Genomic DNA, 18,543 nt, shown 5'->3' on the forward strand with positions numbered 1-18,543 from the left:
AAAGTATTTTTAATTGAACCATTATACATCCTTTTGGGGGAAATGTAGGGTTTAAGTTACATGGGGACACCCTCTTGTCCCCAGCCCCATTCTCTGATTGTGGCTCGTACAATAAAGGGGGATTGGGTAGGGACTGGGTGATGTGCCCCCGTCCCCCATGGAGCTCCCATATTCCATGACACCCAGACCCCAGAGAGGTGCCACCCTGGTTCAGGTGAGGGGAGAGCACCCAGCCCCACAGCGCAGAACCCTCCAATGCAAATGTGCGCGCCCTGCCCGGAGGCCTAGCTGCTGGACAGTGACACGGCAGCTGTTCTTGCTGAGTCTGAAGAATCCCTTCCAGAGCTGTACGGAGAGGAGCGGAAGCTCGCACTGATTATAGACTGTGCCAGAACGCCAACGACACAGGCGGCAGCGCTGCAGCCACAGCACCAACGGGGAAGGAAAGAGCGGACAGAGCAGGGTGCTCTGCACCCGAAGCTCCGACCTGCCGAAATGGACGTGCTGCCTGCTGGCAGAGTGGCAACTGGACGGAGGGGCGTGGGAGGTTCCAGCTGCACAGGAGAGCCTGCACGAGGGCCCAGACCTTGGGGAGAGGGAGGGGGAGCCTGAAGACCGGTAGTGGACTCGGCCTGCAGATGGGGAGGAGGGGGCTTGGGAAGGTACAACCACCACTGACAGAGCCAGAAAAAACATCTGGATCTCCGCCTTGTCACTGCTGCTGGTGTGATAGCGACGGGTCCCAGGGACCTTGGGAGGCTCTTCAGGAGAATGTTCTGGGCGGGAGGTGGAGAGAACAGAGGAGAAAGTTGGACAGAGACAGGCGTCACAGCAGGTCAGCCTGCGGGTAAGAGAGCTGCAGGAAATGGGATTCAGGTGTCCGCCCCCATCCAGGTGTCCTGTCCACTGCGACAGTCTCCTGAATGACTCTCGCATTCAACAAACATGACAGAAATAGACGTGTTTCCACCAGATCTGACATGCCGAGGCAGGACCCTCTCCCTACGCTACAGTGCTGGAATACCAATACTAATATTGATACTGATACTAATACTGATGGCGACACTGATACTAATATTGATGCCAATGCTAATGCTGATACTGATAGCAATTCTAATAGTAATACTGATACTAATACCAACACTAAACTAATATTTTTGCTAATGCTAATACTAATACCAATAGCTAATAGCTAAAGCTAATACAATAGCTAATGTTGATACTAACACTAATGTTAATACTAAATACTAATACTGATAGTGATACTAATACTGATACTAATGTTTATGCTAATACCAATAACTAATAATGCTAATACTAATACTAAACTAATGCTGATACTGATCCTGATACTAATGCTAATGCTAATACTGATACTAATGCTAATGCTAATATTAATACTGATACTGATAATAATGCTAATGCTAATGGTAATGCTATCCTAATACTAATATCCAATGCTAATGCTAATAGGTAATGCTAATGCTAATATGTAATGCTAATACTAATACTAAAGCTAGTATTAATACTAATGCTAATGCTGAAACTGATGCTAATACTAATAGCTAATGCTAACATTAATACTAATGCTAATACTAATACTAAAGGCTAATGCTAACATTAATGGTAATATCTAATGCCTATACTAATACTAATGCTAATATTAATGGTAATGCCAATGCTAATGCTAATGCTAACTAATACTAACGCTAATATTAATGTTGATGCAATTAGTAATACTAATGCAAATAGGTAATGCTAGTGCTAACAGCTCACGTTAATCCTAATCCTAATGCTCACATTAATACGAATGCTGACAGCAGCTAACACTTACATAGTCCCCGCTACATGCAGGGCATTGTTCTATGTGCTTTCTAAGTATGAAAGCATTTCATCCCCATGACAGCCCTATGGGGTCTGTAACTACCATCATCCCCAAGTTATAGATGGGCAAGGCGAGGCACGGAGAGGTTGCATAACTTACCTGAGCCACATATCCTGCAAACGGACTCTTGTAATCCCACATCTCAGGGGTTGGGTGCAGTTGGCTGCAGGAATTGAGTATTTCATCCGATTCCCCTATCTCAAACATGTCCAAAATCCCCTGGGAAGGGAGGTACTTAACTGTTTCCAGGGGTCATTTTGAGTCCTGTGTCCCCTCCATGGCCAGACAAATGAGGACTAGTGGCCCCAGACCCCATCCCCAGTGGGCAGCAGACGCCTCACCACCTCTGCTGGACCACCACCCAGAAACTCAGCATACCCACGTGGGCACACTGTGGGACTACTGTTGCTCATGAAGGCGGCGTGGAAAACCGCCCCAAAGGGGGCTCTCAGGCAGGCGGGGCAGTGGACGGGGACATGGCAGGGGCACCTTCCTCAGAGCCCCAGTCTGTGTCTCTCTCCACTCTCTCCTTCTCAGGACGCGGTTTTCCTACATTGGCACCTTGGTGGTGGAGAGGCCCAAGTCTTTCCAAAACGTCCTCACGGCGTAAAAACAGTGGTTGCAAGTATGAGTAGGGGGGGACATGTCACCCAGAGCCCCTCTCAGAGCATTTAAGCTCCTGCCCTGACCCCACACACTCTGCTGGGGCCACTGAACAGAGACTCTCAGGCCAGCAAGGACTCCTCCTCGGACGCACCCTGAAATGGCCACTGTATCTGGGCATCTTTTTGCACCTAAGTTAACATGTCATAACATGTTAACATATATTTACACCACTTCCTAAAACTGAAATATAAAAACAAGAAAGGAAACCAGAATAAAAATCATCGTCGCTGGCTTAGGAAGATCATTCAAATGGCATATTTTCTTCCTTGCCTTTAATGTACTCTCATTTTCCCTTAACAACTGCGCTCATTAACAGAACAGCCGAATCGGTCATTCAGGGACTGGTGTTGACACCAACTTTAACTGCTAAGCCTCAGGCGTCCAGTCTGTTCCAGGTAGGACGACAGAGAACTGAGGCAGTGAGGACGGGGGAGCCTCTCACCTCCTTTGAAATATTATCCCATAGGCAAGCTCGTATTAAGACCAATCCAGAATCCCCCTGCCCCTTCCCCTTTGATTCCCTACTCATCTTCTGCTTGATGACGCCTGACCCCTTAGCATTAGATTTAGTCCTTACGATGAATGTTTCAGAATCCGTGATAAAATGCATATTTCCTGCCAGGAGTGATAGATTAAACCTTTATCAACTATGGATGTTAGAGAGGCAGTGGCACCAGCTCCCACCATGGCCGAGTTCTGAGGGGTAGGACAGAGTGTCATAAGCCTTGATCGAGGGGGAGGAAACGAAAATGGGGGCGTGTAGGGCGGGTGCCCTCACTCCTGTGGACTGCTTCCTCATCTGGTAACTACACAGATAGGAATTACTGCTCAGCTCTCCCGTTTCCCAGGGAGCTCACATAATGGGGAGGGGGGCATGGTGGAGGAGGCTAGAGGGGCTAAGACGGAGGCGAGGTTGGAAGGGAGTCTGTGCCAGCTTCAAACTTGCCAGATTAAAAGACAAAACAAAACTCAAACTCCCATTTTGCTTTGGAAGTGAGGAAAAAATCAGTGGAGACAGTGTTCCTATTTTTATGACAAATCCCAATATCCCAGCCTGCCGTGTGAGGAGAGAGGAGAGCTGAGAGCTCTGTGCACCCTGACTCGGCGATGGATCATCCCAGATACGGCATGACCGAATTAAAGCCGTGTTTTCCTGACAGCCTCGCCGCCTTCTCCCTGCCGGAGACAGCATCAAGTCTAGCTAATTCCATCAACTGCAAATCCTTGTTAAGAAGATGAGTCCTGGGCATGGGAGTCGTCCTGCTAGCGTGGAGAGGGACGCGGCGCGTGCCAAGACTCCAGGGGCAGGGAGGCAGCCACCTCCTCAGAAGCTGCCCTGCTGTGTCATGTGGAGTCGCCACCAGACGTCCTGTGTGAGGCCACAGAGCCCGCGTCCCGGCAGACGTTGGGGACACCAGGCGGCCCACGAGCGTGGGTGATTTCGGCACCGGCTCCCCAGGCCCGAGCTGGCGGCCTCTCTGGCAGCAGCACAGACCCCAGCCCTGATTTCCTGGGGAGCATAAGAGTGTCCCTAATTGTCCCCCAGACACTCAAGGTTTTACCACCTGGTGTTCAGGGTGAGGAGGAGAGGGAGGATGGGGCCATCAGGGTGTCGACTATTTCAAGAGGCTGCTGTTGGGCTTCGTCCAAACTTCTAGATGTTTCTATTTGCCATTTGGGGGGTGACTTAGTTCACACCAACAGTTGTGAGAGGGGACCCATAAAGTGGGACTGTGGGGTTCTGACAGGGGAGGTTGCTGTGGAGGGGGCTTCTGTCTGTCCAGCATCCCGCAGCTGTCATGGGGCAGCGTGGCCACCTCACCCCACGGGGCGCAGGCCTAGCCCTTGAGAGCTGGCTCAGGCCCGAAGCATCTCCTCCCTGGGCTGACCACAATCACAGTTCTTCCTCCAATGACACTCCCCAGAACCAGCCCAGAACCAGCTCTCCATCACTGAGACACTGAGACACTCCAGAGGGGGCCGTCTCTCTCTCCTCACCTGTTTGTGTTTTGCATTGTGTGTGATCTGTGTGTGTGTATGTGTGTGGTATGTGTCTGAGGTGTGTGTGTAATATGTGTGGTATATGCGGTCTGTGTACGTGTGTGTGTGGTAGGTGTATGTGTGATGTGTGTGCTGTGTGTATGTGGTCTGTATGGTATGTGTGCATGGTGTGTGTATGGTGTGTGTTTGTGGTATGTGACGTGTGTGTATGTGGTGTGTATATTTGCTGTGTGGTATGCACATGTGGTGTGTGTGGTATGTACGGTATGTGTGCACAGTGCATGTGTGTGTGTCTGTGGTGTGTGTGGTGTGTGTGTGTCTATGGTGTGTGTGTGTGGTGCATGTGTGTGGTATACGTGTGAGTGGGGTATGGGGTGTGGTGCGTGGTGTGTGTGGACTGGCAGACACACGTGATGAGGGTGACTCCTGGCTTCCTGACGCGGGTCCAGGAGATCCGTCCATAGGAGCTGTCCGGGATCCCAGGCCCCGGTGGAAACAGCCGCCGTGTGGGGAGAGGCGAGGGTCTCCCATCGTCCAAGAAACCCTGTCCACGCATGGACTGGAGAGCTGGCTCATCTCTCCCCGTTCTCAGATCCTGTAGCACACAGTATTTATTACCCATGTTCCCTAAAAGTTTTTGCAGTAAGAAAACCACTGTTTCACTTTTCCTGAGGTAAAAGAGTTCATTTTAGGTAATCCATGCTGTGCAGTCTAATCCGAGGACGCAGTAACTGCGATGACACTGACAAGGGACTATTTTCCTCAGCCGTGATTTAGGTCACAGCTTCCTCAGATTGGCTGTTGCCATAGTAACCAGAGCTTCTGCTTTGTACAGGGATGTGTGATACCGTTCCTCAAGGTAACGGAACATCCAGAGTCCTATAAAAGATGCCTACTTGACACCAAGCACCGCCACCCCCTACCCTGCAGTCCCTAAAGAAGAAAAGTCAACATAATCTCATTTTGCTGAGGACCCACTTCATTTGCTTAAAGATTAAAATGTTAACAGCCATCGCTTTCCTGGAGGGCTTCTGGAACTAAATATAACCAGTGTTCCGTAAGGTCTTGGGAAAATCAAATTAATGTAAGATCATCGAGGCTCAGAGCACACGTCTCTTCTCTACGGTGCACTGAGGTCGCCAGCGAGGCTCTCCTTCAGCCTCCGGCCGCCTGCGCCCTGCCCGCGCGCTGGATTCTGCAGGACTCGCTGTTCCCAGCTGGCGCCAACGGAGGCCCATCCCCACAGGGAATGTCAGCCCATCTTCCTTCAAGCTCTCGTGCATTCTACAACATTGTATCCAAAAGAATCTAGCGCTGGCCTGACTGATATCTGGAAGACCTCCCTCATCGGTTCCTGTAAAGTACACCTGGTGGTTTCACACCACACGGACGTAACCCGAGAGGCCGGCGTGACTGCAGGTGTGCCCCTCTGCCGTCACGGTCACCACTGAGAATCCACGTGGGGCAGACCAGGCCTGCTCTGTCTGAAGGGGGCACGTCACAGCCCAAGTCTTGGGTTCAGTTTGGAGGACATGGAACAGGTAGTGGTGGAAGTTCACAAAGAGGCCTGAAGGGTCTGGGACGTACGGCCCAGAGAAAAACATTCCAGAGCACAGGAGGCTGGCTTCAATCACGTGAACATCTGACTTGGGAAAGGGTGGGCCTCATTCTGCGGTTCCGGAGGGCTGACCAAGAAGGCACGGACGGAGTTCCCGAGCAGATTCCAACATGACATCACGTTAGAAAACGCTCGTGTTTGTAACGTGCCAAGTGCTGCATACTTCGCTGCACACTCCCCCTCATAGTAGCCCTGTCGTGAAGGTACTGTCATCTTCATCTCTATTTTAGAAATGGAGGCACAGAGAAGCAGGGAGGTAAACTGACAATACCACCTCGATGTGACCGGAGTGTCCGGAGATCAGTCCCGAACCCAGGAGTGCCAGGAGAATTCTAAGATGGCTCAAGATTCCTGCCCCCAGTGCACACACCCTGTGTAATCCGCTGTCCTCCAGGATGGGGAGGCCCGTGAATAGGACAGGTATCACTTCCTCGAGTAGTTATGTTCTATCGCAAATGTGGCCGGACACAGCAGATGTAATTCAAGTTCCCACCCAGTTGGCTTTGAGCCCATCCAAAGTAGATTGTCCCAAGTGGGCCTGACCTAACCAGGTGAGCCCAGGCCTTCCCTGAAAGATGAGACTTGAAGAGGTCAAGGATTCTCCCACTGGCCTTAAAGAAACAAACTGCCGTGAGTTCTACAGCTGCAAGGAGGTGAATTCTGCCAACAACCGTGTAAGCTTGGGCGAGGACGCCATGCCTCAGATGAGACCTCAGCTCTGGCCCAAGCCCTTGAGTGTGGCCACATGAGCCCCAGAGCAGAGCACTCAGCTAAGCTGAGCTTGTCAGGCCAGACTCCTGACCCACAGAAGCAGTGAGATAAGAAATGTGTGCTGTTTTCAGCTGCAAGGTTGCCGGTAATTTGTTACAATGCAATAGAAAATGAATACACTGGGCCTGTCTGACATCCAAGTCCATGCTCTTAGGACTGAGAATAAGCTGCTTTCCTCAAAGTGAAACATTCCACAAATCAGGTTGTGCCACAATGAAACTGTCTGCATTGTCATGTGATGCCATCCCTGTCGCTGAAGATGGTTAAGAGAGGCTGAGGGACAACCTATTGAACTTCTACAGAAGGAACTTAGCAGTAGGAGAATTAGATCATCTCCAGGGTCCTGTTTAATTCAGGTTTTATGATACCTTTGAGAAGTATCATATAATGATAATTTATTCATTTGAGAAGCTCAAAATAAATTTATGGCTCCAACTCTTCCTGTATTGTTCATCCTGAAGCTTAGAAGCTAAGCTAAACCAAAGCTTATGAGATAGGTAGCTAAATAAATACTCTTTAGTGCTTGTATTAGTCAGCTTTGCTGCCATAACAAACAATCCCCAGATCTCAATGTCTTATCACAAGAAACATTTATTTCTTACTTGGGTTACCTGTTGGCTGTCTTGACTCTTTTATATGTCTTTTCTTTCTGGGATCTAACCTGAAGGAGTAGCCCCTCTGGAGACGCATGGTTCTCACGACCTGGGGCAGGAACAGGATGGCCAAACCCACACACACCCACCCACCATGCTCTCAGCCCAGTGGGGTGGAGAAGTTTATCCTCCTGCAGAAAGGCTCTGCAAATCTCATGGAAATACAGGATCCTCTAACACGGAGGGGACAGCAGTGGCTTGGGAAGCACACTGCTGAATAAATGTGTTAACGAAATTGCACGTCATTAATTCTATGACTAGACTCTCCTGACATCAGTGTAAATTTAATCACAAATATTCTTAAGCTGTCTTTCTGTGATTTTCATTCATGGTCTGCACCCACTGAGCCCAGCAGGACTGCCCCCCTGCACTCACTGAGCCCAACAGGACTGCCCTCCTGCACCCACTGAACCCAGCAGGACTGCCAACTGTTGCAACAGCCCACTCTGCCCTCCCCAACTCTCCAGAATGGAAGGTCTTCAGTGCCATTTCTGTATCTCTGGCCAATGGCCACTCTTTGTCATATTTGGCTTTTCAGTATTTTGGACTTTGTGGGCCTACGTTCCAATTCTAATCCACTGCTTAGTTGTTTCATATGAGAGAAGGCAGAATTGTACTGGTTCAATACTGCTGTGTCATCGGAGACACTGATGGTCTAGTGAACTGGGCCTTCTGCATACACTTCAAAGACAGCCTTCATCACAGATACAGAGAAGATGTTCTTAACCTGGAGGTACATCATTTCAGTGAAGGGAGGGCTGGATGAGCCAGGAAGGGTCACATAGATATCGTAAATGTAGCAGACATAAGTTCAGATCCAGAGAAGTCAGAAATCCAGCTCAATTAAGTTACCTAAGTTTGCCAGGTGCAAGCCATCGTGCTAGGAATTATGGAAATGCAATGCTGTGTATGAGACAGTTCCTGCCTCCAAGAGAACACAAGCTAGAGGAAGAGCTGGATGTGTAGGGAAGCAGCTCTGATGGAAAACAGAACTAGTACTACAAAAGCTGTAGCTAAGGAAGGTCGATGAGTGGGTAAAGGAAGGAGAGGGTAGTTCTGATGAGGGAAAGTTGGGGGATTTCTGGAAAAGTGCCTAAAAAACGGTATTTTAAGGGCCAGACTGGTGGCATGGTGGTTGAGTTCATGCGTTCCGCTTCAGAGGCCCAGGGTTCGTGGGTTCGGATCCTGGGTGCAGACCTACACACCTCTCATTAAGCCATGCTGTGGTGGTATCCCGCATACAAAACAGAGGAAGATGGGCACAGGTGTTAGCTCAGGGACAATCTTCCTCACACACACAAAAAAATGGTATTTTAGCTTGAACTCTAGTAGCCAGACGTGAACATTTCAGCTCAAAGAAGTGGTAGAAGTTCAATAGGAGACACGATGGTGGAGATGACAGGCTGGCGAGAGGGGATAGTCTGAACAAAGGCACAGCACTGCAGAGACTGACAGCATCTTGGGGCTGCCTGAGAGTCGAGAGGTTTCTGCTGTACCTGGAACACGCCTGAGAGGCAGCAGGGGTAGGAGAGTGAAGCTGGGGTGAAGTGAAGCTAAGACAGAAGGCCCAAGCATCGACTCTCACACGACCAGGCACACAGGCTGTGTTGGTCTCCTGGGGACACCATAACAAAGTACCACAGCCTGGGTGCCTTATAACTACAGACACTTACTGTCTCACGGTTCTGGAGGCAGGGCTGGTTTCTTCTGTGAAGAAGGCTGTGCGGAAGGGTCTGCTCTATGCCTCTCCCTTGGCTTCTGGCAGATTGCTGGCACCTTTGATGTGGCTTGGATTGCAGAGGCATCACTCCCATCTCTGCTCTCCCCTTCCCACGGCGTTCTCCCTGTGTCCATGTCCGTGTCCAAATTCCCCCTTTCTACAGGGATGACAGTCATATTGTATCCACCCTAATGACCTCTTATAACTTAACTAATTACATCCACAGCGACAAAATTTCAAGTAAGAAATTAGAAGTAGTAGCGCATCTCTCTTTCAGACCCTTCCCCCTGTGGCCCCCAGAATTCCTCTACTACCCTCCTATCCTGTCCCCTGCTTCACACCAGGTCCCTCCCCTACTCAGCAGTCTACTTTGGCATCCAATCACCTACCATTAGAAATCCAAATTTGTAAATCCCTTCCCATCTAGAAACTTCTCCCATTATAGTTTCTAGAAAAGTGTAAACAAGGGACTCGAAAATATCTAATTTTCCGTTATCTTCCAATAAGGTTTGGGTCTTATGATAACAGTCCTACGATCATTAGTGAATTCTCAGCCTACAGAAGCAGTTGGTATTCAGTAGCTGTAGGTGAGGTGGAGGAGTATACGGCAAATTTGGCGATTGAGATGAGAAAAGGGAAGCTATGCAGTGGCTGAAATCTCAGGGACCAGGTGCACTGGTCGCTGATGAACTTGAAAACCTAAAAGTAAGGCAGAGGCTGGGCTTCTACTGAGAACCGCTGCGCAGGTCCAGACAGCGAGCGGGCTGGGGGAACTGCAATGCCTCCTGCAAGACTGTCGTATTTATCTGTAAAAGAGACCTATAATAACAACTTGAAAAAAACGGAAATTAAAACTACCATAACAGAGCTATTCTGTGCTCCCTGAACGAAGAAATACATTTGCGGCTTGCTCTGGTTCCAAATCCATGCTGGTCCCGCGAGTGGAGGAGCGGGCTTTTGTTGACTGTCAAGACAGCCTTCCCAGTGTGCAGACCATAATAGAAGTGATTGATATTCATGTGCTGCCACGCGAATTTCTGTCTCATTCCCGTGTCGTTCTGTGAAAGCTAACCAGCACTTAGACTTCTATTCATGTAGAAACGACAAGCATGTCTATATCAGGGTCGGGGAGGCAGAATGAGAGATTCCTGTGCAATTTCCATAAGAGGTATGTTATCTGGAAACTGGGAATTATGAACCTTCCAAAATAATCTGAGAGTACAAAGACACTGGCCAGACAGCCACGTCCTCTCACCATGTATTTTGGTGGGGGAGAGAAGAGACTGAAGCCCAGGTTCCCACAGAAGGGGGAGTCCTCGCCACAGCTCGGATGACTGGCGAGAACACGCCAAGTCGGGACCTGGACTCTGTGCCCCGTGCTGCCCTGGCACCTGGCGCGTGGCCTCTGACTGTTACATATGCGTTATACCTTTATCTGCTAATTGAGAACAACAGCTGCCGTATTCGCTTTGCCACTTCACCGTGTGGACACTCACATTTGGAACACAAAAGCACACGGGGCGTGCAAAAGCACGTGACATAGGCACTGAGAAGCACATTCTGCAACACTCCGCTTGTCTCCCCAGCATCTGAGTCAAGGGCCCATCAAGGAGGTGAGAGCATCCCAGGGCTGCGTGGTGGTGTTCGATCAGGAAAACAACTCAGAGGGTTCCAGCCCCAGGGATCCTCATGGGCAGGCTGGTCCAGCCAGATGACCCGAGAGCTTGGGCTGCGGTGGATTATTCTGCCACGCACCCCATGGCCTTGGTGCAGTACGTGGAGTGATTGGGTGCCATTGCTGACTGACAGGTTCAGGATACAAGATCCAGATGGAGAGACCTGGGCTGGGTGAGGACTCTGAGATGAGCAGCAGTGGAGAAAGATGTCAGGGTCGCAAAAGGAAGTTCAGCTCCCAGCTTTGCCCCCACCGGGCGCTGTGGGACCTCGGGCAGTGGAACCTCTGTGGCTCTCAGTTCCCCATCTGCACAGCAGGGAACAGGAGCTGCTGATCTCTGCGGTTCCTTCCTGCCGTGAATTCCAGTGACAGTTATAAGAAACAGGCAGGCCAGCAGGAGAAGCTTTAGTGAAGGAAGCTCACGCACAGATAGGACCAGGGAGAGCAGGCGTTTCCATGAACCCGACTGGCCGAGGAAATGGTCCCCAAAAGTGGACCTTGGTGTAATTAATCTCACCTGTACACATGTGTCCTAGAGAATCAAAAGAGACACACAACTGGGGCACAGGAGAAGATGCTGACTAGCTAAGTCTCACCATCTTCATAGAAAACCTAAAATTGCTTTAAAAAACTGCTTTTCAACCCAAGATAATAAAGTCAATGATAGAATGAAATTGTCTATAAAGTCATGTTGGGTATAGAGAGCAAATACGGCCTGATATTCCAGCTCTGAGGAATTGGACTGCCCCTGACGTTTCTAGGAGGAAAGTCAAGGAAACCTTTTGTATCTGTTAAGAATATTCTTGGCTGCTCATAATAGAATGTCCAAATAATAGTGGCTTAAACGATGGCCATATTGAATTATCTGACATAATAGGAGGAAAGGAGGTTGGAATGTCCACGGTTGGCCCAGCAGCTCAGCGGCGTCAGGTGCTCATCATCTCTCTGGGTCCCACGACCTCCCCCACTGGTGCCAGTTGGATGGAGCAGCTCCAGGTATCGAGTTCTTTCTGGGCAAGATGGAAGCATGCTAAGTCAGAGGGAGGAGCAGGAGTGAAAAGTTTCTCCTAAGGAGGGCCTTCATTTTCGCCAGGAAGAGCACACATCCCCAAAGGCTTGTAGAAGACGCCTTCGTCAGCCCCCTCTAGCACCAGGAGAGAACAGGAGAGCGAGTACTGGGCAAACAAGAGGACCAGGGCCGCCTTGACCATGGTTCTCAACCCCAGGCAGCGTGACAACGTCTGGACACATTTTTGGTTGTCACGACTCGGGGAGGGGTGCTGTTGGCATCTGGTGGGTAGAGGCCAGGGATGGTACTAAACATCCTAGACGGCACTGGACACAGGATTATCATGCCCCAGATGACAGTGGTGCTGAGTTTGAGAAGCCCTGACTTAGACCAACCAGGATTCGTCTCTTGGGCGTGGAGAGGAGTTGGCCTTCCTGGAGACCAAGGGGCCTCCGTCAGCTCTGCACAAGTGCCCGTGTTCTGTTGCTGGGAAGGGGGGTAGCAGGGTATACCTGTTGGGGGCTTACAAAGTGTGCCTGCCACACCTAACTTTCCAGGGCAGTTTTTATCTTATGGAATGCAACATCCGAAGAGACAACAACATGGAAATACGAGTGTGTATGGGAACAGTGTAGACCATCTGAACTGGGAAGCAAGACACTTCTCAAGACACAGCTGGAAGGGGCTCTAGTAGGACTAGTTGGAACTGACATCATGTCCTTTCCCCAGAGTCTTGGAGAGGAAGGTGGGGAGGGGTGGAAGGCGGGAAATAGCAGGATAACAGCAGATGGAGCTTTTGTATGTAGCATGTACCTGTGACAGGCTCTGTGTTAAGTGCTTCACACATATTAATTCAATTAATCTTTACCACCACCCCTTGAGAAGACTTCTCTTGTTTTCCGCATTTTACAGTTGAGGAATTGAGTCTCAGGGAGGCTGAGTAAATTGCCCAAAGTCACTTAGCTCGTAACTGGTGCAGCTGAAATTTGAACTCAGCCAGTCTAGCTCAAGATGGTACCTTCCCAGCAGTGCTGTCATACAGTGAAGGTTCTAGTATGTTGCAATGTTTTCTTGTACACGTATGTTTCACTGCTCTCCCCTCCTCTCACGTCTCACACTCCAGTAGTGGGGAAGAAGTCAGCGTGACAGCCCACAGCACACGCTGGCCTGGAACCCCCCTCTTAACTCTTTTTCTCTCCGAAACCTCTCTGGACACAGTGCCTGGCACAGCTATAAATATTTATTGTTGATTTTGACTTGTAGAAAAGCATATTTTACTTTCATTACAGGAAACTCAAAAGATTGAGGATTTTTTTGATCATCCTTGAGTTCCCCTTAATAATCAATTTGGGAAGGATCATCAACAAATTTATGCAAAACGCTCCTTGAGCTTGTTTCTCTTCCAGTCCCTGAGTTGCTTTTCTCTTGTACAAGCTCCATTTTAGTCTCTAGCTGTGATGTGTTTCCTGTCAATTTTCTTTCCAGCCTTGACATAATATATCAAGCTACACAAAAATTTGAAAAATGCGATATGTAAGCCAGACCTAAAATAAAAAGACATTTATGAAATGTTTCTGTTGTGCAATGTTTATGTTAAGTTTTTTGTTTTGCTGTTGTGCAAAATAAGCAACAAATTTATAATAACCAAAGTTAGTAGTGCTAGAATGGACGAGAGACCTCTGCGTCTTCAGAGATGTGCAGGAGCAGACCAGACAGGCAGCTGTCAGAGACGATATCAGTGTGACTTAACGCAACAAGTAATTACACCAGATGGATGCTAAATCCATTTTGATCTTAAGAACTTTGGTGCATGGCTACTTACATTAATTTTTTCTAAGAACTCAATATTCACGTCCCTTGTCTATTTTTCTAAAATCATCAACCACATGTTTTCAGACAAAAATATGAAAAATTTTACCTATCAGATTGACAGAGGTTAAAAACTAGCAGAAGGTAGCGGTAAGAGATAATAACGTGAGGGAAACTTTCATGCGCTGTGGTGGAATATGATAGTTTATATCCAAAACGCCTTTTGGAGGGAACTTTAGCATTATTTATAAAATCTACAACGTGCCTAGCGTTTGACCCAACATTGTCACCACTGAGAACTGAGCCTACAGATACGCTCACACAAACAGGCAAAGACATGTGTGAGGCTGGCTGTTGCAGCGTTATGTGCAGTAGCGAAGCATCAGAAACTGGTGTCTTCCGCAGGGGACGGTTGACACACTCCAGGGTGTAGGCATGCCATGGACTGTCTTGTGACGAATGGATGGACGAGGCAAATCTGTGACCTGCTGTGGAGGGATACCCAAGGTGCCTCAGAAACCGAAGGAAGCAGGCTGCAGAGTAAGGTTTGTGTTCTATGCTTAGAAAAAGATGATGTACACACACACACACACACACACACACACACACTCACATTCCCTTGACACAGTATCCAGGAAACGGTCGGTAAGGATCAATTGGGACCAGGAGGGCCATCAAGAGGCAAGACTGTCACTTTTCACTTTATATTCCTCTCTTTTCTGCTAATTTTATCAAGGCAAAAAGTATTGATTTTATATAAGAAAGAACTAGTAAAAAATCCACAACTTCTACAACTTGAAGCTACTGAAGAGCAAGTTAAAAAGGAGGAAAAGAAATTAAACATTGAACCCAAACAGTGTTTGTAATGTTTATAATTAATTGATTTCATTTAACACAATTTCAAGGAATTTTTAAAATCCTTTCATGACTGCTATATTTTGATATAAGTTCAATATATCACTGGAGTCAATGATTGTAGAATGTTCTACTGTCTGCTCCCTGGGAAAAAAGAATTCACAAGGATGTTTGACTTCGTTGACTGAGAACAAGAACATTCTAGTCCTTCTAATTTATTCAAAAATTATTACATGAGTTATTTTTACTGATGTACTGACTGATAATGGTTAAATCAGTTAAGAGTTAAGTCAGTTTACGGAGGGAGAAGGAACCTAACTCAGATTAAGTTGATATCTAGAAAATAGTTCTTCCTGCTTCCCACGAAAGTAAAAACTATTTTGCTGTTGAAGCTCAGGCTGGAGTTGCCTCCCAATATCTAGTCTCCCCTTCTTCCAACAACCCCTAATTTCAGCAAGACTCATAGCTACCTCTGTAAGCATTACCTTTCTCAGCCTCCTTTGGAGCTGAGTATAGCTCTATGAGCAACTCCAATGAGACGTAAGTAGAAATGTTGAGTGAAACTTATAGAAAGATGATTACAGGGCGCTGACTCGGCTGGAGGCACAGCCCTTTATGTGTGCTGCTTTTGCTCCTCTCTGTGGCTTACAACACAAATATGATGGCTGGAATTCTGGCAGCCACCTTTCACCACGAGGTAACCTGAGGATGGAAGCCAGCCCTTAAGAACACTTATCAGAAAGATCAGATAGATGACTGGTGATATATTGGAGTTGCCATACTACCAATGAACTTATAAATATATATTTATATATATTTGTGTTTATATATATTTCTGTTTATGTGTGTGTGTAAATATACGTGTGTGTGTGTGTGTGTGTGTGTGTGTATATGTTTTCCCTTGAGAAAAAATAAATTTGGTGGCCTCCACTTCCAGGCCTGGCTCCTAAAATCTTCTGAGGGATTCTCTCCCCTCCCTCTTTTCCTATCTGCTAGCTGAGCAGGGAAGAGAGTGGAGCCCTTGCATACAGCAGAGCCACCCAACGGAAGGGGCCTGAGCCCCCAAATGACTTCGTGGAGCAGAGACCTACTCCCTTCCCTCTAGACACATGTCCTCCACACCCCATGGACACCATGGTCTGAGCTGAGAGTGAGAACTAGACGTGTGTTGTGTTAAGTCACCAAGATCCTGGGAGGGATTGTTCCTACTTGGTTTCACCGGTGCAGTAGTTTCCCAGTGCTGCCATAACCAATTGCCACAAACTGGGGGGCTTAAAACAATAGAAATTTATTTTCTCACAGTTCTGGAGGCCAGAAGCCTGAAATCAAGGTGTCGGGAAGGCCAGGTTCTCTCTGGAACCATAGGGGAGGGTCCTTCCGCACCTCTCCCAGCTTCCAGTGTGGCAGGCAGGCCTTGGCGTTCCTTGACTTTTAGACTCATCCCTCCGGTCTCCGCCTCTGTCCTCGTGTGGCGTGCTCCACTGCGTGTCTGTGTCCAAATTTCCCTCTTCGTATAAGGACACCAGTCATGTTGGATTAGAGCCCACCCTACCCCAGGATGACCACAGCCCAACAAACGAAAAGGCGGACCTACTGTCCCAGCAGATCTCAATAAAAACGCAAGCTCAGAATTGGGAGAGGTGGAGGGGATCGTGAGGTGGGTGACTAACTGAAAGGCTGTTTGAGCCACACCAGTGTGAACTCTTTGCACACACGACAGTTGGCTGCAGATGGTGGGAATGACCCCAGATATGAAAGGATTTTGGTCTTAAAGCGGGCTTTGGCCCTAACACAAGTTGACATGAAGAAAAATAAGAGACGCTTTTTTAGAGATGGCTGAATAAGCATGTGCTCACTTTTCCCGCTCCCTCAAATCCCATCCAAATGACAACAGAAATAAAAAACCAAGTCTTGGAGGGTTTGCACCAGCAGACCTGAGTAGTAAGGAATAGCTGGACGATATCTAGCAGATGGAGCCAGATTGAGGATGAAAATTCGCCAGGATTCAGCGATCCTATACAGGCAGAGAAGAAATATTTGGAAGAGTGAGCTTTCCCAGCAGAACTCAGAATAGCCACAGACCCGGAGCAGTGAGGGCTGGAAAGGGAGTCCAAGGACTCCAAGAGGTGGGTGATTAATTAAAGAGTGGGGAACACGGCAAGCCCGCTCCTGCTCTCAGCCCAGCTGGCCTGCACCTTCAGCTAGAAAAAAGCTGCAGAGAGAGTTTTTAAAGTGTGGATTCTGACAGGGAAGACCCCACAGTAGGCTCTGGGGCCAGAGAAGTGAGCTGTGTCCGTGCAAAGCCACAGCATCATGAGGAATCCACACCCCCTACACGGGTGCTTACTGAGCACATTTCCGTCCTCCCCTCCTGCTCCCTCAAAGGCCAGAGCCCCTGCACTCTCTACAAGAAGAACCGACTCCTGCATGGCCGGAGAGATGCACTCCCACAGCGAAATCTGTCCAATCCAGACCCTGGTCCAGAGAGCCTTACCCACGCCGAGGGAGAACCACTCAACGCTGGCGAAAACCAGCGATGTGGAGGAAGGTGCCAAGCCCAGGACAAAACAAAAATATCTCTTTAAGGAAAAAGCTCTTTTACGAGCAATGAAAGAAAGCGAAACAAAACACTGACAACTAACGCGGTCAGATTGGAGAGGATATTTCATGCATGTAAACAGAGCGGCTGATATGAAATATAATTTAGCAAGTATCTTACAAATTGAAAATAAGGTTGTACAAGCAAACAAAAATCTCAGAAGAAGGTTTCAGCAGCAAGCAGAGCCAGATGAAGAATGTGTTAGTCCACTGGAGGCTGGCATGGAGGGGCTTTCACACAAGGCAGTGCAGAAAGAGAAGAAAAGATCAACAGCGTAAGAGAAAGGTTAAGAGAAGTGGGTAATAGATCCATCAGCATTAACGGGAGTGGGATACGGAGGATGTAATCAAAGAAATAACAGAAGACTTATTGTAAAACTAAAGATTCAAACCTTCACACTGACACAGCCCACAGCCTGCTGGGCACCTCCACACCCTAACACAGTTTAGTGGCATCTCAGATCGTCAAGATTAAAGAAACACTGTAGATTCGGGAAGAACCCAGCTGGCTTAAAAGGTGCAAATATCACACTGACATGAAATTTGTTATTGACAGCCTCGAAAGATGAGAATGAAATAATGTCTTTAAATTTTATTTAAAAAATTATTTGAAACCCAGAATTTGATACCTAATTAAAATTTGATACAAGCACAAAGACAAAATAAAGGTATATTCAGACTCAGATTCAGAAAATTTATCAAGAATTAAATCTTTCTGAGGGAACTAATAGTGAATACATTCCAGCAAAAATGAAGACAAACACAGAAAAGACAGGATACAGAGAGAGTGATGAACAGATACTCAGAAAACCTGAGGGTGTCTAATTGATTGTCGAGAGCATCGCTGAAACATGGGTAGGCGGTTGTTAGGAAATTATTCTTAAGAAAGTAAATGCACAGTGTAAAAGCAAGAAAACCAACCCTAGAACTAAAATCCCAGATGGTTTTTAATAAATAGAGGCAGTAGCAGCGAATAAAGAGAAGATCTTAAAACCCTCTAAGAGAAGAGAAATAGTCAAAAGTGAAGTGTTCTGAATCAAACTTCGCAACTGCACCCTGAAGCTGGAGGTTAGTGGGGCAAAATACTGGAGGGCATTTATTATCAGACCTTCTGAGCAATCAAGCATCAGTGTGAAATAAAGACATAGTCAGGTACAAAGGTCCTCAAGAAACTTACCGTTTCTCAGTGAGCTACTTGAGGGTGTGCTCCCAAGAAAGGAGTCCAATAAAGGAAAGCTGTGGAATCCAGGAAACAGAAATTCCAACTTCAGTGAAGGAAGCAG

This window comes from Diceros bicornis, chromosome 3, assembly GCF_020826845.1.
Source record: "Diceros bicornis minor isolate mBicDic1 chromosome 3, mDicBic1.mat.cur, whole genome shotgun sequence".
In the NCBI taxonomy this organism is placed as follows: Eukaryota; Metazoa; Chordata; class Mammalia; order Perissodactyla; family Rhinocerotidae; genus Diceros; species Diceros bicornis.